Source organism: Furipterus horrens, unplaced genomic scaffold (genome assembly GCF_987537825.1).
Source record: "Furipterus horrens unplaced genomic scaffold, mFurHor1.1.pri manual_scaffold_3, whole genome shotgun sequence".
NCBI lineage: Eukaryota > Metazoa > Chordata > Mammalia > Chiroptera > Furipteridae > Furipterus > Furipterus horrens.
In genome coordinates, this window is record NW_028327173.1 from 139,888,126 (window position 1) to 139,915,429 (window position 27,304).

The following is a 27,304-nucleotide window of genomic DNA, read 5'->3' on the forward strand; positions in this document are numbered from 1 at the left end:
AGAGATGCTAAAAGGTCTGCTTTAAGAAGATAAAGAAACAGAAAGAGACAGACAAGAACACAAGTACAAAGGGGGAAAATCACAATGAATAAGTACTTATCAATAGTAACCTTAAATGTAAATGGATTAAACGCTCCAATTAAAAGACATAGGGTAGCTGAATGGATTAGAAAGAATGACCCACATATATGCTGTCTACAAGAGACCCACCTTAGAACAACAGATCTACACAGACTAAAAGTGAAGGGATGGAAAAGAGTATTTCAAGCAAATGGACATAAAAAAAAAAAAAAAGCTAAAAAAAAAAGAAAAGAAAAAAATAGCTGGCATAGCAATACTTATATCAGACAAAACAGATTTCACAGCAAAGGACATAAAAGAGACAAAGAAGGGCATTTCATAATACTTAAGGGAAAAGTCCATCAAGAAGATATAACCCTTATAAATATATATACACCCAACTTAGGAGCACCCAAATATATAAGAAAAAATTTAAAAGACTCCGAGAAAGATATAGACAGCAATACACTCATAGTAGAAGACTTTAACACCCCATTGTCAACAAGGAACAGATCTTCGAAGCAAAGAAACACCAAAGATATTGACGCACTGAACAACACTCTAGATCAAATGGACTTAGTCGATATATATAGAACTTTTGACCCCAAAGAAGAAAAATATACAGACTTCTCAAGTGCACATGGAACATTTTCAAAGATAGACCACATGGTAGGACACAAAATAAGCCTGAACAAATTCAAGAAAATTGAAATTATATCAAGCATCTTCTCAGATCACAATGGCTTAAAATTGGAAATCAACCTCAAGGAAAACACTCAAAAACATTCAAACTCATGGAGAATGAATAACATGCTACTAAATAATAATAATGGGTTAACAATGACATCAAGGAAGAAATCAAAAAGTTTCTGGAAACTAATGATAATGAACACACAACAACCCAAAACCTATGGGATACAGCGAAAGCAGTCCTGAGAGGAAAGTTCATACCAATACAGGCCTACCTAAAAAAGCTAAAAGAATCTCTAATAAAAAGTTTAACCCTACAGCTACAAGAACTAGAGGAAGAACAACAAGCAAAGCCCAGATCAAGTAGAAGGAAAAAAATCATCAAGATCAGAGCACAATTAAATGACATAGAGTCGAAACTAACAATTCAAAAGATCAACATAAGTAGGAGCTGGTTCTTTGACAACATAAACAAAATTGACAAGCCTTTAACCAGGCTCATCAAGATAAAAAGAGAGAGGACCCAAATAAATTAAATCAGAAATGAAAGAGGAGAAATCACAACTGATACAACAGAAATACAAAGGAATATAAGAAATTATTACAAACAATTCTATGGCAAGAAATTTGACAACCTAGAGGAAATGAGCCAATTCCGGGAAACCTATAGTCTTCCCAAACTGAATCAAGAAGCAGCAGAAGGTCTGAATAGGCCAATAACAGCTAGTGAAATTGAAGCAGTAATCAAAAAACTCCCAGCACACAAAAGCCCTGGACCGGATGACTTCACAGGGGAATTCTACAAAACCTTTAAGAAAGAACTAACTCCTATCCTCCTCAGACTATTCCAAAAGATCCAAGAAGAGGGAAGACTCCCAAACTCTTTCTATGAAGCCAGTATAACCCTAATTCCAAAACCAGGTCAAGACACAACAAAGAAAGAAAACTACAGGCCAATATCACTGATGAACATAGATGCTAAAATCCTCAACAAAATATTGGCAAACCGGATCCAGCAACACATTAAAAATATCATACACCACGATCAAGTGGGATTCATCCCAGGGATGCAAGGATGGTTTAACATTCGCAAATCAATAAACAAAATACACCACATAAACAAAATGAAAGACAAAAACCACATGATCATATCAATAGATGCAGAAAAAGCATTTGATAAAGTACAACACCCATTTATGATGAAAACTCTCAGCAAAATGGGAATAGAGGGAGCATACCTCAACATAATAAAGGCCGTATACGAGAAACCTGAAGCCAACATCATACTCAATGGGCAAAAACTGAGAGCATTCCCCCTGAGATCAGGAACAAGACAAGGATGCCCACTCTCTCCACTCCTATTCAACACAGTCTTGGAAGTTCTAGCCACAGCAATCAGACAAGAAGGAGAAATAAAAGGCATCCAAATTGGAAAAGAGGAAGTAAAACTGTCATTATTTGCAGATGACATGATAGTGTACATAGAAAACACTACAGACTCCACAAAGAAACTACTCAACCTAATAAGTGAATTTGGCAAAATAGCAGGGTACAAAGTCAATATTAAGAAATTGAAGGCATTTCTGTACACCAACAATAAAAACTCAGAGATAGAAACTGAAAGAAAAATCCCATTTACCATAGCAACAAGAAAAATAAGGTACCTAGGAAGAAATTTAACCAAGGAGATAAAAGACCTGTACTCAGAAAACTACATAACACTGAAGAAAGAAATTAAAGACGATACAAATAAATGGAAGCATATACCATGCTCATGGATGGGAAGAATCCACATCATTAAAATGTCCATACTACCCAAAGCAATTTATAGATTCAATGCAATCCCTATTAAAATGCCAATGACATATTTCTCAGACCTAGAACAAATACTTCAAAAATTTATATGGAACCAAAAAAGAGCTTGAATAGCCACAGTAATTTTGAGGAAGAAGAACACAGCAGGAGAAATCACAATACCTGATATCAAACAATATTACAAGGCCACGGTAATCAAAACAGTCTGGTACTGGCATAAGAAAAGACATATAGCTCAATGGAACAGAATAGAGAGCCCAGAAATAAACCCAGGTCTATATGGTCAACTAATATTTGACAAAGGGGGAAGGAACATCAAATGGAGTGAAAAGAGCCTCTTCAACAAATGGTGTTGGGAGAACAGGACAGGGACATGCAAAAAAAATGAAAGTAGACCACCAACTTACACCATACACCAGAATAAACTCAAAACGGATCAAAGACTTAAATGTAAGCCGTGATATCATAAAAGTCCTAGAAGGAAAAATAAGCAGGAAAATTTCAGATATCCCACGTAGCTACGTTTTCACTGCTATATCTCCTAAGGCAAGAGAGATAAAGGAAAGAATGAACAAATGGGACTACATCAAACTAAAAAGTTTCTGCTCAGCTAAAGAAAACATCAGCAAGATGAAAAGGAAACCAACCATATGGGAAAATATATTCGCCAATGACATCTCAGACAAGGGATTGATCTCCAAAATATATAAAGAACTCACACGACTCAACACCAAGAAGACAGACAACGCAATTAAAAAATGGGAAAAGGACCTGAACAAACACTTCTCCAAAGAGGACATACAGAGGGTCCATAGACATATGAAAGAATGCTCAACATCACTAGCCATCAGAGAGATGCAAATAAAAACCACAATGAGATACCACCTCACACCACTCAGAATGGCCATCATCAACAAATCAACAAACAACTTGTGCTGGAGAGGACGCAGAGAAATGGGAACCATGGTGCATTGCTGGTAGGAATGCAGAGTGGTGCAGCCACCATGGAAAACAGTTTGGAATTTCCTCAAAAAACTAAAAATGGAGCTGCCTTTTGAACCAGCAATTCCATTGTTAGGATTATATCCAAAAAATCCTGAAACACCAATTCAAAAGAACCTATGCACCCCTATGTTCATAGCAGCACTATTTACAATAACCAAGTGCTGGAAACAACCTAAGTGCCCATCTGTAGATGAGTGGATCAAAAAACTGTGGTACATTTACACAATGGAATACTATGTAGCAGAGAGAAAGAAGGAACTTCTACCGTTTGCAACAACATGTATGGAACTAGAGAGAATTATGCTTAGCGAAATAAGCCAGGCAACGAAAGAAAAATACCTTATGCTGTCACCTATTACAGGAAACTAATGAACAACACAAACAAATGAGCAAAATTGAACCACAGGTATGTAAACAATGAGTAGACTAACAGTAACAAGGAGGGAGGCGCGCGAGAGAGAAGGGGAAGGGTCTAGTCAAAGAACATATATGGATGACCCACGGACATGGACAGCTGAGTGGGGACTAAATGTTGGAGAGGGAGGGAACAGGGACAGGGAAGCAAGAGGGGGAAAATTTTGAGACAACTGTAATGGGAAAACAGACAAAAAAATTTTTAGTGGGGCAAAAATGAAAATATGAAGAATGGAAATGCCAGTTCAGTGAATATTAGAAGGACTAGGATTTTCCTTCACACTGGATATTTTTTTCCCTATCTGATCCCTCCAGAGTTTGGCATTCTCAAGAAGTAAGTAATGACATAAGTTTATTTGCAGAAAATTAATAAGACCAGTTGTGAATAGAGGGTGATTTTTTTTATTTGTTTGTTTTGTTTTTTGACCAAGACTGTGACTGGAATGTCAAGCCCAAAAGAGACATGCTTTGGCTCAGGTTGTTACCAAAAAGCCCTGAGGATCTGTGAATGACTTTTGAAGGTAATAAAAGCCCGCAAGATAAAAGGCCTGCTACCATGGTTGGTTGTGCGGTCCAGAGCAATCTTTCCAGGGAAGAAACGAAGGCTGTTTTCCTGAAAGATGGCTAGAAGGGACCTTAAGGCACAATGAAAAACCAGAAGGACTTGGAAAAGACAGGAGTGTACAGGCAAGGCTGAATGCCAGGTATGTGGCCCAGCTTCTGTGCCCTGAAGAGCAGACTGAAGGTCAACTTAAATGTTCCTTGGGTAAGTTCCAGCAAAGGAAAACTAAAGAACATAAGTAATCATTTGCTGCTCTTGTTGTGTTTATGCAAATGAACAGAATAAATTAAAAATGGACTTAATGCAGTCCCTTTAATGACAAGGAGAGTAATCTTAGGGAGAAAAACCATTATTCAAGCAAAACCACAATGATCAGCGGTAAACTATAAATTAGTGCAGCTAACCGTCTTTAAAGTTTCTTTTCATTTAAAATATGTTTTCACTTGAAAGTTAAACCACGTCTGTGGTATCATCAGAGATATTTAAGTTACAGGCAAGAAGAATGTCAAATGCCTTGCAACTGGATGTCTTTCCAATAAGACAGTCTTACAGATTTAGAGACTTGTTTGTAGGTTATGATACATAAATTAACATGTGTTTTCTGTTTTCAAAGGGCATAAGCCTATGACCGCATTACCCGAGTGATTGTCTGTACGTATAGGTCTCACTTAATCCTGTCTGCAGCGCTGCCTCCTGAGACTCCACGGTTTGGCTGAACTAAGTGGCTGGGTTGGTGAAGAATGGGGTGGTCTGTGGGCTTCACTTTAAAACTGGTTTCTCTTTTCTATCCTAATGGTGTGGACTGAAAGGGCCCAGAGGTCTGAGAGGGGGGAAACCTAAAATATTTCCCTCAGCCAAAACTAAGTATAATGAGCAAAAGGGTTTTGGACAGGTGAGTAGTGCCTAGCACACTTTCCTCCAAAGAAGCCTTTTTTTTTTTTCTCCTAATGTGGAACATTGAAAAATTAATCCCTGCCTTTTGTCATCTAGTGGTTATGGATTGAATGATGTCTTTTAACCCTTTTTGCCAAATACGTTGCCCCCAGAATACAACAAGGAGGCCAGCCTGTTTAACCAAGCACGCCGTTGTCCGGAGACAGCCAACTGACCTGGAGTCTGCACGATCCTTCCCCACGTGGGAAGGCCACCCTCCCCTCCACACCCCCACTCTTATTAGGGATTTCTGGACGCAAGGGTAGGTAGGATGACGACCATGTCCAGCTTGAAGCAGCTAGAGGAGCATGAGACCTTCACCCAGTATCCTTTATAAGATTATTAAGGGTCTTAATATCTAAGAGGGAGGGATTGTTATATTTTATTCTTAAAATCATTAATTATTTATTAAAAGAAGAAGGATAAAAAGAATACATAGAAGGGTGAAGCGGGAGAGCTTGTACATATGAGCCATGGGTATGGACTTGGGGGCGGATTGCTGGGGCGGGGGTGCTGGGTGGAGGGGAGTAAAGGGGAAAAAGTTGGAACTATTGTAACCATATCATATCAAAACACTGCTTCAAGGACATCGATCAGAAGCCCAGTGCCCGCATGATCCAGGAGCGCCGCCGGTTGGAAGTGGGCAGGTTCTCATCACTAGGGCTCCCGCAATGTATGATGGCTGAATCCCCATGTGGCAGTGGCGATGAGTTCAGCCAACAGCTGGCCAGGATGTTGTCCTGGGCCTGGGCCGCACAGATACATACGGAGGCTTCTGGGTCGTGTCTCAAGTTTTTCAGAGCTGAGTCATGGGAAGGAAAGGGACCACTTGTGAAGACCAGGTCTCCACATGGGTCTCACACCTTACCTTCCTTCTCACTTCCATGACAGGGCTTCGGCACCCGTTGTTCAACCTCCCGTCATCTTACCTTCCTCCCAGCTTCTTCAAAGCCTGAAGTCTGGTTTCTTACACTATAAACTCCATCAGGATGGGGCTATGTTCTCTGTCTTGGCGACTCCATGGTACATAACATGTACTCATCTGCATAAAGACTTAACTGGATTGAGCTGAGGACCCTTCCCTTGGGACCTATCCCTTTCCTGTTCTATGACCCACTGTGAGCCTACCCATTCTCTCACTCGCCCCTGAAATCTCACCAACGCAGAGCACAACTTACCAGCTTTAACTTCACGCAGATGCTCTTCTGTCATCACGTTCTTCATGGAGGGGACCAGGGACCCTTGAGCATAATCCGAGAGGTGAGCATACCTACCTCCTTACTCTGACCCCACCCCCATCCCACCCTCGGACCAGACCTCCTCAGACAAGCTCTCCTCACCCTTCTCCAGCCTTGCAAATGAGGACACAAAAGGAGAACTTCATTCTGATCCTGCAACAGAGGCCCTGAGAGAGGTGGCAGGCTCAACGGGCAGGGATGGCTCCAGGACAGGGGCAGGATGTGGGCTGTAGCCAACTCTGACAGACAGCCCCAGGCAGTCACTTAGTCAGACTGGCCCTTAGTATCCTCACCTGAGACTGGAGGCGGTGCTGCCCCAGCTGCCCCTTCTCTGGGGAGTTGGAACCACAATAACATGAAAGACACCAAGTGCCTGGCATACCCTCCAGGCAGGCAGTTGGCAGGGCCCATGGAGGGGCTGAGACCCAGCTCCTCAGCGATGTTACTTAGCCCTCCCCTGCCCCCAGCCTGCATGCCTGGCTCCCAAAGTGCCACCAGATCCTTAAATGGCCTATACCTCTTGCAAGGCCCTTCCTACACTTTCTTACCTGGCTAATTCCTATTTATTTTTGAATATTCAGCTCAACATAGTTGCTCCTCCAGGAAATCGTTCCTGCCCCTGCCCCCAAGCTAGGTTAAATGCTTCTCTGGGTTCCCAGAGTCCCTGTGAGTCTCTCTCTATCTGTATATGGCCTGTTGTATTTTACATGTGACTTATGACTCTCCCATCAGACCAGGGGTTTCTTCAGCTTAAACTCCCTGGGGGAGAGGGAGGGCAGTCTCCAAGGATCCTAGAGCATGGGCACAACTGTATGCAGATATGCATTTTCCTAGAAAAGGTGTTCCTAACTTTCTTCAGAGGCTCACAAAAGATCGGTCACCCATGGAGGCTGGAGTCCTGCCCCACAGTGGGGGCTGTCTGTGGGCAAGGCTGGCAATGCTCAACTCTGTTCCCCCAGCACAGCGCCTGGCAGAGAGGAGACTCCCACGGTGTTAAACACCAACATCTTTAGAAGTGATTAATTTGGAACAAGATTTAGGAAGTAATGTCACTCCCCGGGAGAAGCTGCCTCTGAACAGGCCCCCACATTCTGAGGGCATGACTCCTCTGTCCCATCACTGATCATGTGAACGGCATCACCCCCTGAAGGGTTCTTTGTTTGCCTGGACTAGGCATAGTGACTGACACAGAGTAGACGGTCAACCACCATTTGCTACACAAACCACTGAAGGGATCCATGGATGGATGGATGGATAAAAAACTGCAACTGATTTGAGGAAAGTCAAGGAAACATCACTCTACAAAGTACAGGGCTGGGAGCGTCATCCTCTCTAAGCCTCTTTGCAGCAGGGCTTCCTGGTCTTTGGTGAAGGGTGTGTAGTTATTTTGTGGGGAGTAGGAGTATAGCTGAAAGAAGACATACCCAGCATGTCATCAGAAGGGTCCTGCAGGGGATTCTGGGTGAGGGGACTCTGCTATTTGTTTTTTCCACACAGAGACAGAGCCTGGCACTGTGGCAAGAATGAAGGTAACTAACACTGAGTGAGCACCTTGACGTGCCAGGCTTCACATTAAAAAAAAAGAAAAATTCTTGTCTAGTATGTGAAACAGTAGTTGCTCCCCATCTCACAGGTAAGGAAACTGAGCTCAGAAAGGGGGGTCATGGAGCTGAGATTCGACGTCACTTTTCCACGTCCACAGTGGCAGGCCCTCGCTGCACCTGGGCCCAGGCTGCACTCCAGGGGGAACTGTTCTGCTGTGTATAGTTGTCAAGGTTCTGACCTGCACAAGGACTCCAGGCTGAATCCAGCCTGTGGTCCACGCAGTGATCTCAGAGGAGAGAAGACCTTTCTAATTTGCACCACAACTATCCGCTAACCAACCCTCAAACCCCAGGGGAGGCACCCATCCAGGTGCCCAAAGGGCTAGCAGCTTCCTTCCAAGTTGGAGATTGTGCAGAGCCCCAGGAGCAGCACTAGTGCCCAGGTAGGTTACCTATGAACATGACGGAGGACTTCCGCAGGGAGGCTCGGGAATTCTTGGCGTACTCCAGGCTCTGGTTGAGAAATGTGAAGGCGCTGTCTCGGTGGGTGTTCACCTGGGACAAAGAGAACCCCCAAAGTGCTGAGCCCTCATGAGAACTAATTACTCATCCACTCCTCCCGAAGCTGGGAATGGTGACTGTCAGGCAGCCAAGCCCTGGCCTCTTGCCTCCTGAAAATCTCTGCCTGAGCCCCCAGAGGCCAGGCCTCATCTCCTGGCAGATTACAAAAATCACTTTTGTGGTCTTTCTGCCTCGAGTGTCTCCTCTTCCAACCCACCCCCCTGCTGCAACTGGAAGGAAAATTCTAAAATGCAAGTCCATTCAGAGGCGAGAATGCACATGACGTACAAGGGACATGATCGATAAGGAGAAAGGTCTGACCAGGGTGAAGGATTCAAGTTGCAGAGCAGGTGGGAATAAACCGGAAAGTGAGGAAGTTCTTAAAGGCCCTTAAAAGCCAAGCAGGCAGAGGGCTGACTTATGCTTTAGAAAATAGGAAGCCAGCATTCATTCATTTTTTTTGTCTTATTTTTATGTTTTATGTATTTACTTTTAGAGAGAGGGGGAGGAAGGGAGAAAGAGGGAGGAAAACATCAACAAGTGGTTGCTGCTTGTGCGCCCCCAACCGGGGACCTGGCCCGCATCTCATGCATGTGCCCTGACTGGGAATTGAACCAGAGGCCCTTCAGTTTGAAGGTGAGCGCTCAATGGACTAAGCCACACTAGCCAAAGCCCAACATTCGTTCTTGATAAGGTGATGGCAAAGCAATAATTTGGGCAAAATAATCTGACAGTGGTGTTTGGGATGAATTTGATCAAGTAGAAACTAGGGGGCAGACATCTTGCGAAGAGGCTGTTGTGGGAAATGAAGAGAAATCTGATCTGATCACTCCCCTGTTGACAATCTCCACATCACGGAGTGAACTCCTGGGCATGATGCAAAGCCTTTATGATCATGTTCCTTCTCGGCCTCAACTTCTGCACTGCCTTCACCTGCCATGCACGTTATGCTCCAGTCCCAGAACGTAGCCCAGTTCTCCTCAGATCTGTGCCTGATGCAAGCAGTTGCTCCTAACTGCAGTGCCCTTCCCTCTCTTCATCTGAGGAATTCCCTCTCATCCCTTGAGGCTCAGCTCAGAAGCCAGCTCCTCCCTGAAGCTTCCGCAAACCTCAGGCAGAGCTGATCCCAGCACCTGTGATGTTTCTGCAGCATCTTGCACAATCTTTGTCACAGCACCTATGACATTGTGTTGTAATTATTTATACCCGTTTCCTCCACCGGATCCTAAGCTCCCCAGAGAGAAGGAGCCATCTCACTGCACTCAGGGCCTCAGTGCCCTGCACAGGACTTGGCATGCTGCAGGTGCCCAGAAACTGTTGGATGATGGATGGATGAGTGAGTGAGTGAGTGAATGAATGAATTGGTGACTAGGTTCCCAACCCCTTCCTAAACCAAACGGTAGAACTTAACCTTCGCGTGAGCAAAACTATGGACAGAGGATCCTGCAGAGTCACGAGCTGGCAGCGCACGGGCCATAAGTGACCAGCCAAGTGGTGACCCACACAGTGTTTTAAGCAAGCTAAACTGATTGCTGATTAATGTCTTATACAAATCTGGGTTTCACTCTGGCCAAGTAGCTCAGTTGGTTAAAATGTCTTCCCAATATGGCAAGGTTATGGGTCAGATCCCTGGTTAGGGCATATACAAGAATCAACCAATGAATGCATCAATTAGTGGAACAATAAATCAATGTTTCTCTCTCTAATAAAAAAAAAAATCTGGGTTTCTAGCTTCTGTTGTGAAGGCGAGGACCTGGCAAGAGTGGCTGCACAGTGAGTTGGAGCACTCCACTCGGGCTTTCAGCAGGGACTGGGCCCTGCAGGCTGCCACAGGCACTACCGCTGCCACGTCACTCGTGATCATGTCTGCCCAAGTCCCTGGGCACTGCAAGTATGTGAATTAGCGCCCTGGCCAAGCACTTCCTCCAGGGCGTTTTCTCTCTGTGTAAAATGATGGTAACGATATCAGACACTGGGTGAGGAGATTTTGAGCCTTCCTGAGAATGGTGGTCCTGAAACATCTTCCCAATCTGATATTTTGTATATATTTGTTAGGTTGGTATGGGGAATACTGACATGCTCGGTCCAAATCTCCCTTTGGGTTTGAAAAATGCATTCTCCCAGCTATGGAGATTGCTTTGGCTGAAGAAAACCGTTAACCCAAGGTCACATCCCTTCCCAGGGGGGCTGGCGGCCAGAGACAGGCAGGATGTAAAGATATGACCCCCGACTCCAATTTGGGGAATCTCACGAAGTGCTGGCTGAGGCCTCCCTGCAACCACGAGGAGGCTTGACTGCTCTACCACTCCTGCTCCTCGCTTTCCCTTCTGCAGGTGTTAACCCCAAGGGTGCACCCTCTTAAACCCTGTGCGTGCTAATCTGTCTTAGAGTCTGCATCCAGGGGAACCCTGCCCATGACAACAGGGAGGGTAAATGAGACCAGATGGCAAAGCTTCCTAAATGTTATGCAGAGGTACTGGGCCATATCCAGCACTTTACTACCTTAGGATGTTCTCAGGTGTTACCTAGAAAAGGGGTTCTGTGTGGTCAGATAAGTTTGGAAAACCGTAAATTAAACAGCCATGAAACGTGCCCTTAGCACGGAACATCTCAGAGACTTCAAAGAGCTGATGGTGCTGCAAATACCCAAGAGGAAGATGACAATGCAGTGTTTCCCAAACCTAGTTTGGGACGTCTGAGAACGTCCTTTCTCCCCAGTAGGGCATATCCTATAGAACTGGTGTCATAGCCCTGGCTGCTGCGGCTCACTTGGTTGGAGCATCATCTCATAAACCAAGAGATCTCGGGTTCTATTCCCAGTCAGTGTACGTGCCTAGGTCTGGGGGCCGGGCCTGTCAGGGTGCATACAAGAGGCAACTGATCGATGTTTCTCTCTCACATCGATGTTCCTCTCCCTCTCTCTCTCTCCCCCTCCCTTCCCTTCTCTCTAAAAACCAATAAGCATGTCCTCAGGTAAGGATAAAAAGAAACAAAAGAATTGTTGTCACAGACAAGACACTCTGGGAATTCCTGTTGTAGAAAAGGGAGCCGGTAAAGCCCTTTCAGCAAGATAAACAGATGTGTGTTTTCACCAGACCACTCTGGTGGCCTGAGTGGGGAATGGATTGGAAAGGTGAGATTAAAAGCTGGGAGACCCACTGGAGGGCTAGACCCAAGTCCCAGCTGAGAGACATCCATGACCTGAACTAAAGGCAGTGACAGTGGGTGTGGGGAGGGAAAATCAGATTCAGACGTATTTAAGATATTTAAGTTTGATCCAGTGTGGAAGGTGAGGGAGATGAAGGCGTCTAGGCCGATTCTGGGTTTCAGCTTTGGGGCTCAAGAGGGACAGAGCAAAATTGCAACAGAAAGTCATAAGTACCGAAGAGACATGCTGAGCTCACAGTTTATGTGGTTCAGTTTGGGGGTTGTGTGTGGTAAACCCCTGGGAAGGGAACACTAGGAGTAAGGAGAGAAGTTAGAGACCGAGATGAACATTCAGGAGCCAACAACTCATGGGTGCTATTGGAATTTCCAGTCAAGATGTAAAAAGAAAGAAGAGGAAAGGAAAGAACTGCCCACCTCCAACATACTCCTAAGGAACCACTGGCGTCTTGGAAGCACTCACAAGGTAGTTGCAAATCTTGGCCACCGTCCGTTGCTGGCTGTCCCAGGGCTTCCGGCTATAAGCTCTTTTTGGCAAGTCCCACGCCATGAAGCAAGAACAGCGGGACAGGGTCTTCACGCAGCACTGAGGACCAACAGAAAGAGAATACCAGAGCTGTGGAGTTCTGGGACAGCCAGAACATGTTCCAGAAGAAAGTCGTGTGAAACGGCACTTTGGAGAATCAATTCCTATTTGAAGTGGACAAGCGCAGCTGGTGTTTGGAAGAGGAATCCTGACACAGGTGCTTTCAGAATACAGACTTCTCACCAGAGTGGCTAGTGACTCCGGATCAGTTTCCATAGAGGGAGAGGCACACGCAGGGCCAGGGGCCTGCGTGCACTCACCGGGCCCACCTTGGTGTTGCCCTCTTGCATGGTCAGCAGCAGGGGAACCAAGGCGCTGATCAGCTGTTCCTCCATGGCAGGGGTGCGGGGCGACGACCGCAGCTTCCGGACCACCTTGCCGTACAGCTTGATGCAGGAGGAGCGCACGTCTTCTCGTGACTGGGAGAGACGTGGAGGCTCAGGCACGCTCCCTCCTCCAGGAGGCAGCCTGGGCCTCTGCGCCTCACAGGGACACACCACGGCCTTCCTTCCACTCGTTCTGAGTGGCCCTCCAGGCACAGGAGGCACAGAGACAGAGAAGAGCAGAGGCCCCCTGGTGGGCCTGATCTGGGGCTGGTGTCTCCCTGCTGGAGCCCAGGTCTGGAGCTCCTCCCGCTCTTCCCAGCCAGGCCTCCTGCTCACCCAAAACATGTCTTAGAGTCAAGTGGGAAAATGAGCCCTCTGCCTGGACCAATAAGAAATGCACCTCCTGTAGGTGGACCAATAGCAATGAAGCAAGTCACTGGGAGACCTGATTATAAAAGAAGAGCTCCCTCCATGCGAGACAATTAGAAAAGGACCTTTCTATGCAGACCTATTACAAAAAGATGTAGACAAGTTGGAATGATGAATGAGGTACCCCTTCCCCTGGGCTGACTTGGCCCTGCCCACTTGGCACTGCCCAGGTGCCAGTGGGCCATGGAGGTATTGCAACCTGCAGGGAAGTAAAGAACCATCTTCTATAGCCAACTCCCACCCCTCCCACCCACACCCAAGGGGGTCCCTTACATCACTGAAGTGTGGCAGCAGGATCTGCAGCAGCTCCACATAGGCTGAGCTGTCATTCAGTTTCTTGTGGTCCAACCCCTTGAAGATGGTCTTGAGGTTTTCGCCTGCCTCCATCAACAGCAGCCCATCCACATCCTTCAGAGCCTTCACCATGAACGGCAGAAGAGCCTGCACCTTGGTGGTCTGTGGGGCAGGAGCATTTGGGATGGGGCCTCCTACTTGGGCTAACAGGTGGGAGACCCAGCCTCTGCTTCACCGAGAAGAACTCAGTGCAACAAGGCTCACTTCCAGGCCTTAGCTTCTGCCATCCCTCTGGCCTGGGACACCCTCACTGAAGCTCTTGCTGTCCTCAGAGTCTTCTTTGGCCCTGCCGACTCCTTCCTGGCCTGAATACCCGAAGCACTTGGCTGTCTACTCCCTTCATTGTATAATTATTAGTTAACTTTAGAGTCTACATCTTGTCATTTCTCCTGCTATATATATATATATATATATCATGAGCCGTAACAGTGCTTGGTAGAAAAAAACAAAGCACTTTAAGAAATGCTAATGATGTCCCAACAATCCTAGCCTTGGCTTCCTAATCTGTAAAGCAGGAATAATTACTGCCATCCCCAGCCCCTCTCTCACACACGCTGCCTTTAGGGACATTGTGAAAACTCTGGATTACAAACTACTTCAAAACAAATGAAGTATTTAGGGAATTATTAAGGGATATCCATTTTACAGATGGAGCAACTGAGGCAGGGACAGAAACAGGCTCCGATTCTGATTCCAGCCACCGGCATCTGAAAGTCGATGACAGCCAGCTCTGTCCTTCCTCCAACCCAGAGTCCAGCTGGGCTGGGCTTTCCTCTACCCTCGGCTTACCTTCTCAGTCTTGCGGGCCAGGGTGGCCAGGCCTCGGATGGACAGAACCTTCATGATGGGATCGCGGTGGTTCAGGCCTTCCACCATCCGCCCCAAAGAGTATTTCTCAGGAATCCGCTGCACCTCCTCCATCTGGAGGAGCTAAGGGAGGAACAGTGATTACTCCCTGGACGGAGGGGATAGGCAGCCCTCTGGGTCCCCATGCACTGGTAGCACAGGCCGGATGACCAGGGGCCGGGTGTGGGGCACGAACAATTATTGCCCAGTCAGCACCGTCCAATGCAAGCCACAATGCAGGCCTAAACTTCCTAATAGCAACATTAAAAGAGTGAAAAGAAATAGGTAACATTAACTTTACTAATACATCTTATTTAACCCAGTATATCCAAACTAGTATCATTTCAGCATGTAATCAATATAAAAATTATTGATATATTTCACAGTGAAACTTGGTGTGAATTTTATACTCCAAACACCTTTCAATTCAGACTGCATTACAAGGGTCACTAGGTCCCATGTGGCTGGTGGCAACCATATTGGACGTCCAGCTTTGGTTAGTGATAGCCACTGGTCCTCTGTCTCCACCCGGCACTCAGTGGTGACGGCCCTGTGCCCTGTCCTTTCTGCCTACTCTTCCCAGTGAGCCCCCCATTCTCAGAATCTTAACTGCTGTCCCTGGGTAAATAACTCCTAAGTCTGTGCCTCCGGCTCAGCCTCCATCTGGAGCTTCCAATTTGGAAAACCAACGGTTTACCGCACACCTCCACTGGATGTCCAGCACCTCATGTCAGAGTTGAACATGTCACTACCCAGCTCAGAGCCCCCATTCTCCCCCATTGCCTTCCACCATCAACCCTAATTGCTCTGGGGCCCCATTCGTGCCTGCCTGCCCTCTAGCCACACTCACTATCAACCAGCTTCTAAACAAGCTGCGCACCATTCATGGAATGACCCAGACTGTTTTGTCCCTTTAGGGTGGACAGGATGCCCTTCTGCCACAGCAGCCACCTCCGCTCTAGCCCATGCTTACTTTGCGTGACTCCATCTAGAACTCAGCCCCTGAGAAGCCATGTCTGACAGTGCCCCCAAGACTCACCTCGGCAGCTGGCTCCCTTCTCTGGGCCCCCTAGGGCCCTGAACATGGAGACCTTAGGACTCCCCTCTGCTAATGTATCTGCCTGCCCTCTCCCATTGTGGGTTTCCTTGAGGACACAAACGAGTGTTTCTCCTTTGGGTCCCTTTGAGACAGCTGTGTTGTGGCATATGTGCTTAGGGGACACTTGTTGCCTGAAACATGAAATTTGGATCCTTTCCTCACTAGAATTGCCCTTCCTCCTGTGTCCCCATTGCAGGGTTAGCAAACCCCCACCCCACCCCAGTTCTTTTCCCAGCCCCAAACCAGGCATCACTCTCATCTCCTTCCTCTCCCTCCACTCCCTCCCCACCCACCACAACCACCGCTCTTCAATTTCCTCCTAGTTGTCCTAATAAACACTTCTCCTACCTCTTACCTTGCCCTATATCTACTGAGACTAGTGAGACCATGTGTCTGTATAATGAGAAGAGAGAGCTGGGGAGAGGGGCTCCTACCCATCCATACAGGATACTCAGGCCTACTATGCACCAGGTTCTGTGCTGGGCACTAGAAATACAGGAAAGAGTAAAGATGATGATGATGGTAATAATAGCAACAGAGTTGACTCACAGAGAGCACTTCCTGTGTCCTGGAACTGTTCTGAGTGCTGGATGTAAACTCACTGAATCCTCATCGAAACCCTATGAGATGGGCAGTTCATTATCCCCATATTACAGGTGAGGAAACCGAGGCACAGGCAGGCTCCATGACTCACCCAAGGTCACAAAGCTCCCTAGAGGAGTTCCCCGGCCATTGGTAGAAGCAAGTACACACATGACACTCACAGCATAGGGGCCGGGGGAGCCAGGGAGGAACATCTGAGCTACATCAAAGTTCCAGAGTGTACGCAGCAGGCCTGGCTCTGGCCAGGAGCAGACCACCACCTCTTCTGGGAAGTAGGAGAGCTTAGGGGAGGACCCTTGCTCCCAGAGGAAGGGCCACTGCTCAGGGTTCCAGGGGAATGCTGCGGAAGATTAAGTCTAGAATCCATGACCTTGTGGTGAAAACAAGAGCATCCCCCGAGATCTGGCAAGGTCCAACTTCCCACCCCTCCCCAAAGAAACTGTGTGGCAACCACTTAAGACTAAGGCTGATTGCAATAGGAGAGCCAGTCATGGAGACGTGGTTTGAAGCTCTCTGGACTTCCTGAGCTGCATGACCTGGAAAAATGCCCCTAAACTTGAGCATCACAAGTTTTCCTTTGCAGCACTGCTGTGCAGATTAGAAGGGTAACTAACAAATGAAAGCGGTCAGCACAGGGTTTGGGACATAGTAGGCCCTCAAGAAATGGTATTTTCCCTTTCCACACTGGAACCATGCGGAAAATTAGAAGTAAGACCCATGCTTATCATCCTGGAGGTGATGTTCTGCTGGTGCCTGCAAAGCCAGGCAAAGTGTCCATTCCGACCCTCACTCCTCTATTCAATCTCCCCATCTGGGAGCCCTCTGAGGACTGGGTCTGGGGCTGCAATGCATGGCCCCTGTTCTGCAGACTCGCAGTCCAGAAGAGGACTTCTGCAGAGGCAGAAAATATGCAAGGAGTACGTGGAATGCCATGCTGCCTCCTGTCCACCTGGCAGACTTTGCTCACCTGTCAAGGCCTGTCTCAAATGGCACCTCCTCCAGGAAGCCTTCCTTAACTGAGCCTCCTGCCTCTGAGCCCCACTGTACAGACCCCGGTGATAGCTCTGACCCGCTCTACGACAATCGGCAGGTCAAAAGAGGCACACAGGGGTAGGTTAAGAGAGTGGGTTTTGCAAGTGTCTGTCAACCGATGAATGGATAAACAAAACATGATATATACATACTACGAAATATGATTTAGCCTTAAAAAGGAACGAAATTCTACAACATCGGTGAATCTTAAAAACCTTATGTTAAGTACAATAAGCCAGATACTGTAGATTTCACTTATCCAAAACCTAGAAAAGGCAGATTCATAGAGACAGGAAGTAGAAGGTGGTTCCAGGGGCCAGGAGAGGGGGGATGGGAAGTTTCAGTTTGGGAAGGAAGATGAAAACGTTCTGGAGATGATGGTGGTGATGGCTGCACAACACTACGAATGCACTTAATGCCACTGTGCTGTACAGTTAAAATTATTAAAGCAGTAAGTTTTATGATATACATGGTGGGGCAAAAGTAGGCTTACAGCTGTTCGTATGGAAAATAATACAATAATTAATAAATAATAATACAAAAATAATGTACTCACAAGTGTAAACCTACTTTTGCCCCATGTGTATTTTACCACACACGCGCACACGCGCGCACACATACACACAGTGTTCTAAGAGCTCAGATGTCTGGGTTTGAATGCCGGATCTGCCACTTACAGGCTGCATGGCCTTAGGAAAGTTATTTAAATCTGTGCCTGTTTATTCATCTGAAATGGGAGATAGAATGGTATCTGCACCACCGGATTGTGTGAGGATTACATGAATCGGTATGTGTAAGGCTCCTAGAATGTGCCTGGAAGGTAGTAAGTGCTCAGTACATGTTCTATTATTATAAGTCAGTCTCTCCTGCTGGGTCTGACCCTATCCATGTCCTGACTTATCTTTCCCCAGCAACCCCCTCCTAGTACCCACACACACACTCACTCAGCTTAGATATCACTTGCTCAAGGAAGCCCTCCCTGATGATCCCCATCATAGCACACATCACTCTACAGCACCCCATGTTATAACGAGGATGTCATCTCGCTCCTTTGTTGCACCAAGGATTCATTGAGGGCAGGACAGAGTCAAACGTATGTTTATAGCTCCAATCTGGTGCTTGGCATACAGAAATGCCCAGCAAAGGATAGCGGTTGCCTGGGGAACAGAAGGGGTCTGAGAAGAGTGGAATGGGGTGAAGGAGTGGAGAGAGGAGGAGAAAAGGGAGGGAAGAAGGAGCTCTTCACATTCACGAGAAATCATGCGCACGACAGGCTGTCAATTGTTAAGTACTATTTGCGCAGGACAAAAGACCGCTAATGTGAACTGAAGCCTATGCTCAGGGGAAGGCCTGGGAGCAGCCCCATCCTGCACACGGTGCCCCATTGGTACCTCCACAAAGAAGGCGGTGGCGGTGATCTTGTGCTTCTCGTCGCCTCGCTCCAGGAGCGGGATGAGCAGGTAGAGGACGCGGCACAGGTCCTCGCAGGAGCAGTGCACCATGGCCCTGCAGGTGGGGAAGGGGAACAGTCCCTCAGGCTCTCCGGCCCCAGGGAGGCCTGCTGCGTGGGAGTCTGGCTGAGACTCTGCAAACCATGGACAAGACAGGGTCACCTGGGCTTCTGCATTCCCAGGATTTCCCACCTGGACAGGACCTCAGAGGCCATCTAGTTTAACTATTTTGTTTTACAGATGGGGAAACTGAGGCTTAGAGTAGGAATGTGGCTTGCCCAACAGCACAGGGCAAATCAGTAAGACAGCCTGGCTTCAGACTGCCCACTGAACAGGACCACCCCAGGAGGAGGAGGCCGGAAGGAGAGGGTGTGAGGACCCACTCACTAAGCGCCCGGCAGCAGCCAGGTGCTTTCACATTGTTATTGCATTTGATCCTCCCCATTAAGCCTCGAGCAGATTACCATTATTATTATTCCCATTTTCATAAATAAAGGGACAGGGGCTTCGAGTGTAACCTGCTCAGGATCACAGAACTGGAAAAATGGCAGAGCTGGCGCCCCAGCCCAGGGCCCCCCACTCCAGCTGCCTTGTTCGTTGTACCAAGTCAGTGGTTCTCAAAACGTGGCCCCTCGATCAGCAGTATCAGCATCCCTAGATACGTGTCAAAAATTCACATTCTCGGGCCCCCATCCCAGACCGACTGAATCAGAAACTCGGAGAGTGGGGCCCAGCAATCAGTGTTGAAACAAGCCCTGCTTGCTCAAGTCTGGGGACCACTGCACTATGCTCCATTATCAGCGAACCCAGGAAGTGTGGCAGCTGTGCACAGACTGGAGTAAGGCAGCTCGGGTTCAAATCCTGGCCCCACCACTAGCTGTGTGACTTTGGCAAGTCACTTAACTTCTCTGTGCCTTGGTTTCCTCTTTGGGAACACTGGGATAGCAGTAGTACTATTTCATCAGTCGCGGTGAGAATTAAATGGAATAATCCACATACATACAGCTCTTTGCATGGTGCCTCAAGCATAGTAAGTGCTCAATAAATGTGCTTGTATCCTGAGACCCCAAGGAGACCCCATCCTGGGCACTTGGTGCAGGGCTGAGGCAGGCATTCCTGCAGGACTCACATCTTTAAAATCAAGGTGTCTGTCCTCTCCTGACCCCATGGGAGGCTGTGTGTGGTTGCAGGGAAGAGCCCCAGTTGGGGTCAGCAGGTCATTTCCCAGCTTGGCCACTTCCTGGCTGTGTGACCTTTGGGACACAACTGTCCCTCTCTGGCATCGTCCTCTGCATCAGTAATTCCTGCCCCACCAGGCAGCATAACGATAGTAAGAGCTAACCTGTGTGTCTGAGCTCTGACCATATGCCAGGGGCTGTTCCAAGTTCTTTACTTAATCCTCACCCCAAATCTTGGCTGTGGGTCCTATTATTACTTCCTTACTACTGAAGGGAAAGCAGAGACATGGACAGGGATGTAACTTGCCCTGTGTCACACAGATGGAACGCAGCAAGCGGGCATTCAGATGCAGGCAGACCAACTCCAAGGCCACACTCTGAACCTCTCAGCCATCCCATCATTTCTGTAGCATTGGGGGTATTAAATTCATGATGCTGTGAGGAAAGGTGCTTTATAAACAACCTAAGTGCTCTGCTTTTGCCAGGTACTGTGGTAACCAGTTTGCTCTGAAGAGCATGTACCATCGTTCACATCTATATTGTCTATCCACCAAGGCAGACAGGATCTGCTGGTTTTAGAGGAGAGGTGATGGATTGAGGGAAGGGTTTTGCCCAGAGACATGCAAACCCAAGTCTGTCTGAAGACGCTGAGGTCCCTCCCCTCCCTCCAACGCCTGCCTTGGGGGCCCCTGGCCTCACCTAGCCAGCAGGGACACTCCTCGGTGGTGGTTCTCCGCTTGTCCCATGAGCTCCCAGCCGCCCTGCTCATCCAGAAAGGTGGCCTCGGACGAGCAGCCCATCTTCAGCAGCAGGGTTTTCACCACTTTGACCACCCAGCTGCCAAGATAAGGGAGCTGAGACCTCATTTCACCCCCCCCCCCAGTAGGCTGGGCCGCCCTCCACCCAGGACTCTCCCACCATCAGCTCCCATCTGGCCAGACAAGCTCCTCTCTGTCATGCTAATCAATAGCTAGTGGTGTCCAGTGGATCCACAAAAAGTGGCTTTTTTACAAACAATTATTAGCTTTGAGAACAAGAAAGTAAACAGAAGCAAGATGTCCCTCTCTTTGGGGCTGCTGCTTTACCCTCCCTTTCCCCTGAGTTTCTTTACTGAATGGAGAGGTTGGATTGGAGCCTCCCGCCGCCCAGGTCCTGCCTCAACCTTGCCCTCCACCCCCATCAAGCCCATGGCGGGGGGAGCTCCATGGGACAGTCCTTTCTGCTCCTTCACACACAGTCTCCTGTCCAACCCTGAGTCCTTCATTCGCTCAGGACACTTAAGTAGTGAGTCCCAAGTCTAGGTGCACAACAAAAGTTCCTGGGGAGCCTGCGCAACCCGGGGACTATCAGGTTGGGACGCCGGTCTGTGCTTTGAAGGCCCTGGGTGGGCCTGAGGAGCCCCGGTACGAGGGAGCAGAAGGAGGGCTCCACCAGGGGCTGTCATCCTCCTGCGTGCCTGCCACGGCCCCGGCTGCTCATGGGAATATCTTGTATATGTGTGTGTCTGGATATGCACGCGTGTAGATCTGTGCATGCGTGTATGAGCCTTTAGTAAAATAAAAACTGACAATGTGTGTAATAAAGTTTACATTTAAACACAGTTTTCCAGAAAGCCAAACCCTTGCTTTAAGAGTTTAAGACACAGTTTTGTGGGCATAGTTCAGCTGATGCCCACGGCTGGTGGTTCTCAGGATCCCGGACAAGGCATCAAAGCATTTTGGAACTCAGGTGATGTTCAGGAATTTGCTCTGAATTTTTCTGTTTGGGGTTTTGTAATGAATATGAGTCCAGTGTAGAAATTCAAGTCATGCAATCCTTGTGCGGATTCTTTGAAACATGTGCTGTCGGGGACAGTCCTTCACCAGCCATGCCGTTAAGAGTTTCAAGTTACACACACACGTGCATACATGCACACACATGCATACACACACACACACACACACGAGGGGATGCAGTGGGGCAGGTCCCAGGTGTTGTTCACCCTAACAGCCAAGGGCTCACCCTCCCCAACTCTCCCATCCACTGTCCTCCCTCTGCCCCTGAAACTCCCAGCACTGGCTAAGCTGAGGTTTATGCATTTTGTTTAGAGAAGGAAGGTTATACCTTCCAGTTCCAGTATTAGCAGCACCTTTAACTAAAACAGAACGAACCACCTGCATGTGCTCTCTGTTATGTGTCTCCATGTCCGGTGGCAGTTGGTCGCCTCTCGCTAACTGGTTTGGGGACAGCATTGAGCTCAGGGCTCAGAAGCTCCACAGAAAAGAATGTGACTTAAGAGGTTTCAGACAGTCACAGTAGACCCCTGACCTCATCTGTGCAGCCCACAAAGAATGTAGATTTAGGCCAAAACTTCCAAACACAGAGCTACGTCATTCATAGTTTGTCTTCTCCCACTTCACCACTTTCTCAATAAGGCTCCAAAGTTTAACAAAAATGACCTTCTTCATCACCCTTCCTCCCCACCTCACTCCCGAAGAGACACCTGGAAAAGCCCAAAGAAGGCCAGCCTGCGCTGCTTTGTAAAAAGGCAGAGGTACACTGTTGGGAGAAAGCTGCGGGGTAGGGGGTGCATTTCCTTCGGCTCTCCAAACACCAACTCTGCGAGCTTCACCTTCCTGGAAGGTCCTTGGCTTTTCCCAGCAAATGGAGCCAGTGTTGCCCTGTTCCTGCACTGGGATGGGGGGTGGGAAGAGGGCAGGGAGCAAGGATCTAACACCAGCTGCTTCAGAGCCCGAGGCTGCTGCAGAGCATGGAAGCTGGACTGCACGGGATGCACTGTCAAGCTCTATCTATGGTGTCCGGTCCAGCAGGACGCCCCCACCCCCGTCAAACCCAAGTCTGTGTGACAGAGCTGGTGCCCACACTCATCGCCTCCACCCACCTCTCCTCACGGGAGGGTGCGACAGTCTCTGTGCACTTAGCCATCTCCTTAGAGCTTTTCCATTCCTTCACCGGGGCCTGGAGCACCCACGACCCACTTGGCTTCCACGCCCCGGTGCCTAGTTTCCTCGGGCTGCCCTAACCAATGGCCACATAATTGGTGGCTTAAAACAACAGAAATTTATTCTCTCTCCATTCTGGACACCACAAGTCCCAAATCCAGTTGCCAGCAGGGCCCTGCTCCCTCTGAAGGTCGAGGAGAGCACCCGTCCCGGCCTCCGCCTGCTTCCGGTGACTCATGGCGTTCCTTGGCTTGTGGCTGCGGCACTCCGGTCTCTGCCTCTCTTCACGTGGCCTTCCCCTCCGTGTGCGTCTTTTCCTCTTCGTGTAAGAACACTTACTGCTGCATTTAGGACCCACCTGGCTCGTCCAGGAGGATGTCATCTCAAGCTCCTCAATTATCTTCAAAGACTCTTTTTCCAAATAAGGTCACACTTGGAGGTTCCAGGTGGGACCCAGCATGCAGCCCTCTCCACCCAGGTACCACCCCGTGGCTTTTCTGGTCCCCTTCAGCGTGGCACTTGCCCACCTCTGGTTTTCTGTCTCAGGTGCTGCCTCCTGCGAGGCAGAGGTGAGGGGGGGCGCTCAGGCTCTCTTCCAGCTCTCTGGTGCAAGCGTCAGCGGATTGAAGCCCTCCATGTCCGGAGTTTGCACCTTCACTCGGCAGCCCAGGACTTTTCCACGATGTGTTCCTCTTCTTCCTCCTCCAGTGCCCCCTCCACTTTCCTCTGGTTTTGTTTTCCCTCCAGCCACCAGCTTTCTGAGTCAGGGGTGACACCCTCATGGCAGCACCTGTGAGCGCCAGGGGAATGAGAGCCAGTGTCCTGCTGTGATGTCATCCCCTTTAGTCCTTACAACACACCTAGGGGGTAGAAATCTCTTACCCCATTTTATAGGCAAAGGAACAAGCCACCAAGACGTTAAGGTAGTTTCCCTAAAGTGCAAAGCACAAAGTGGTGGAACCATGACTCAAATCCAAGCCCAGCTGCACAACTGCTTGCCCTGTGCCCCTCAAAATGCACCACTGTGAGCATAACACTCAAGAGAAGCCAGAAAGGAAAAAGCTAACAAACCGGTCTACATACATTTAAAATCTCTGAGTGGCAAAAACAAACAAACAAAAAATAAATAAACAATAAAATAGTTGCCAGTCACGTAACAAACTAGAATATAAATGACAAAGAGCAGTGTCCTTAATATGTAAAGCGCTTTTACAAATAATTAAGGAAAATTCCCAACAGTTTTGTATAAAATTGGACAAAGGACAAGAACAAGTGGCTCACAGAAAACACAAACAGCATCTCAACCTCAACCCCGCTCACAAGAAGAGAAACACAAACTAAAATTGCAGCAAAATACAGCATTCTCTCACTTATCGCAGGTATTACGTTCTAGAGCCCCCTCCCCCGTGAAGTAGGAAACTTACATTTATTCTACACTCTGAAACCTACGTAACTTTAACACCATACGTATACAGTACCACAAAATCCCGTGATATAGCGAAAAATCCGCGATAAATAATGAAATATAATATATATTTTTTAATTCCGTGATGCAGTGAGGCTGCGATAAGTGAACTGCGATATAGAGAGGGACTACTGTACCTTTTTTCCCCCAGTTCTCAGACTGGCTGAGATGAAAATGTTTTATACAGTATTGTGCTGGCAAAATGCGAGGAGACAGACACTCATACACCACTGGTGGCGGTGCCCTTGTTGGAGGCTATTTGGCAAGTTCGTTGCTTTAGGATATAGTGCAATTTCTCTTCCATCACATCACTGGTCAAGAACCCTTTTCCCCACACATTCCTATTCCACCTGACTATTTAGATGCAGAAACCTTCTGTGCTGCAGCCATTCTGCTGTCAGGAATTCCTCCTATACATACGATCGCATGTGTGCACATACAGACATGTGGACAAGCAAACTCACGGCAGCATTGTTTGTATTCAAAAAGGGCTTCAAAGTGCCTAAATGAAGAGGACTCTAGTGAAATAAATTACGGTACATTGAAATTAACATTGAAATTAACTTTTTACATGGAAATATCATGCAGCTGTGAAAAATAATGGGTGGCACTATATGTAATGATCTCCAAGACATAATATATGCTAAAAGCGAAAATGTGTAACTGCGTAAGGGTCACAGTTCCATCGGTAGAAAAACAGAGAAATAAATGTGTGCTTATCTTTGTACACACCACCTCTGGAAGGTCATGAAAGAACTCTGTCCTTCTGGGGAGGGTGACTGGGTGAAGAAAATGTCTTTTGAGATTTTTACCATGTCCATTTATTACCTATTCCAATTAATCATTTAAAACTGGATGTTCAGGCCTTAGATAAAACCCCCCTGGGGAGGGCCGATTCTCTCCCGCAGCCCAGCACTAAGCAGAGTCTGACACACAGCAAGGGTTCACAAATAGCTGCTGAACAAATGATTGCCTCTCATAGAAGTGTGGTTCTGTTTTCTCGTCAAGTCTCACAGCTGATTTCTATTTACCGATTGCCCTAAAGACTTTCAGAAGGGCCCTTGGGGGGTGGCCCTCCCTGAGCCAGGAACAGCAGGAGCATACCGCACAGGTACGAAGGCAGACAGCTGTGCATCCTCCTTGGCATCCTTGTGGGAACCCACGAGGCCAGACAGGTTGAGGCCGATGTGGTAATGCACCTGAACGAGCAAGGCCAGAAGCAGCTGGGGATAGATGCGCCTCACATGGTCCAGGCAGCTGTCGACGGACAGGAGCTCACACAGGCCGCTGGCTGCCTGGGGGCAGAGAAGAGGCGTGTGGGAAGTCCTGGCCCACTGTCTCAGCATTGCTGGCAGGGGGTGGACTGCTTCTCTAGGAGGTCAGACCTGGATCTTTGCTCTACTCTGGCGTGGCCTGGGAAAGCCCAGATCTTCCCGAATCCCGACTCCCACTCCTGGCTTTGTGGGTGAGCCCTGCACTGGAGCAATAACAAAAGCCTGCCTCTTTGATGTTGACACACCCCTGGAAGATCATGGTGGTGGTCTTGATCCCACTGTGCCAGTGAGGAGACAAGAGCAGAGGGGTGATGGGACTTGCCCAAGGGTCACCTAGCCCCTGGGGTGCAGGGCTGAGTCTTGAACCGAGGGTTTCAGATAGGGCTGTGGCATGCCCTTCCTCTTCCTCTTCTGTACCACAGGAACAAAGACCGCAAAGGGGCACCAGCTGACCCTTTACTTTGGGCCATTAAGGTGGACTGCCCTCACTGCCTCCCCATGTGGCCAGCAGCTAAAAGAAACAAGCCGCAGCCTGGAGCAGGAGCCAGGAAGGACCTGTTCTGAACTCCATGACAACCTGCCTCACACACCCTCCCCGACACCAATCCTCCCAAGCCCTGGGAATTTGGCTTCGTTGGCATTTGTCCCACCAGGTTCCCAAGGACCAAATTTGCACTCACCGCTGTCCCCCTCCAACTTCCCCACCTACATTCACTCTGGTCCTGGCCTGGGCCCACCCCTCACACTTGGCTCACTGAATCCTCCCTGACTTGCAGGACAATGTGGGGGCAGGGAGCAGGCAGTAATGGGTTGGGGTCACAAGACCTGATGGCTCTTTCTGGCTCCACCGCTCCCTGCCCCCCTTTGAGCCTCAGATTCATCCTCCATAAGGTGAGGTCACTGGGCCTCGTCCAGCCAGCCCCACAGATGTGGTGAGAAGTGAATGAAGGAGAAGGGAGACTGCTTCCTAAAGAAATGATTGAAATTTGTGCCACCATGCAGCTGGCCCATTTAATTGTGAAGTGAAAGAGCCCATGACTTGTTCCCATGGAAATAAATGACATAATGTGGGCTGGAGGAGAACAATAAACGGCCCCTATTTGTAATTCACGGCTTAGGAAACCCTTTCACGCATCCACTATCTCACTCTTCTCAACAGGTAAGACAGAGAGGCAAGAGTTATGACTACTCATTTGACAGATCTTACTATGAAAGCTAAGGAGGGGGAAGTGACTGGCCAAGGTTACACAGAGAGGCAGTGGCAGAGGTAAGATGAGTCTCTTGGAATCAAAGCCTTTCCACTTGTCAGCAGCCCAAAACTAATACTTTATTCAAAGAAAGCAGTCTGCGGTGTAGAGAAAAGCCTCTGGTGATGTGCCATAAGGCTCTGCTATTGGCTTAATCTTGCTCAAATGGTGTATCAATGCCACAAGGTAAAAATTTGCCCACACTGTATCTATGCTGAAACTATGCTTGTTCAGCAAGACGCATGGATGAGTGACTGGAGAATACATGGGAGGAGTGAATTAAATGCCGAAATCAGGGAGGGCACGGGGTGCCTGATCCATAGAGCTCGATGCTGGCAGAGAGAGGCAGAGAGATCCGATGGGGAAGCACGGGATCTGGGTTTGAGTCCTGCCACCACCACTCAATGGCTGTGTGACCTTGGGCAAGACACACACTGTTCCTAAACAGGAGGATCTCCCTCTGTAAAGGATAATACCACCCACTC

General features: G+C 48.1%; 1 pseudogene; it reads right to left on the reverse strand.

The window, feature by feature from the left end:
• Positions 1-6,027: 6,027 nt before the first annotated feature.
• LOC150016194 (maestro heat-like repeat-containing protein family member 7) overlaps positions 6,028-27,304 on the reverse strand; it is a 51,956-nt pseudogene continuing 30,679 nt past the window's right edge.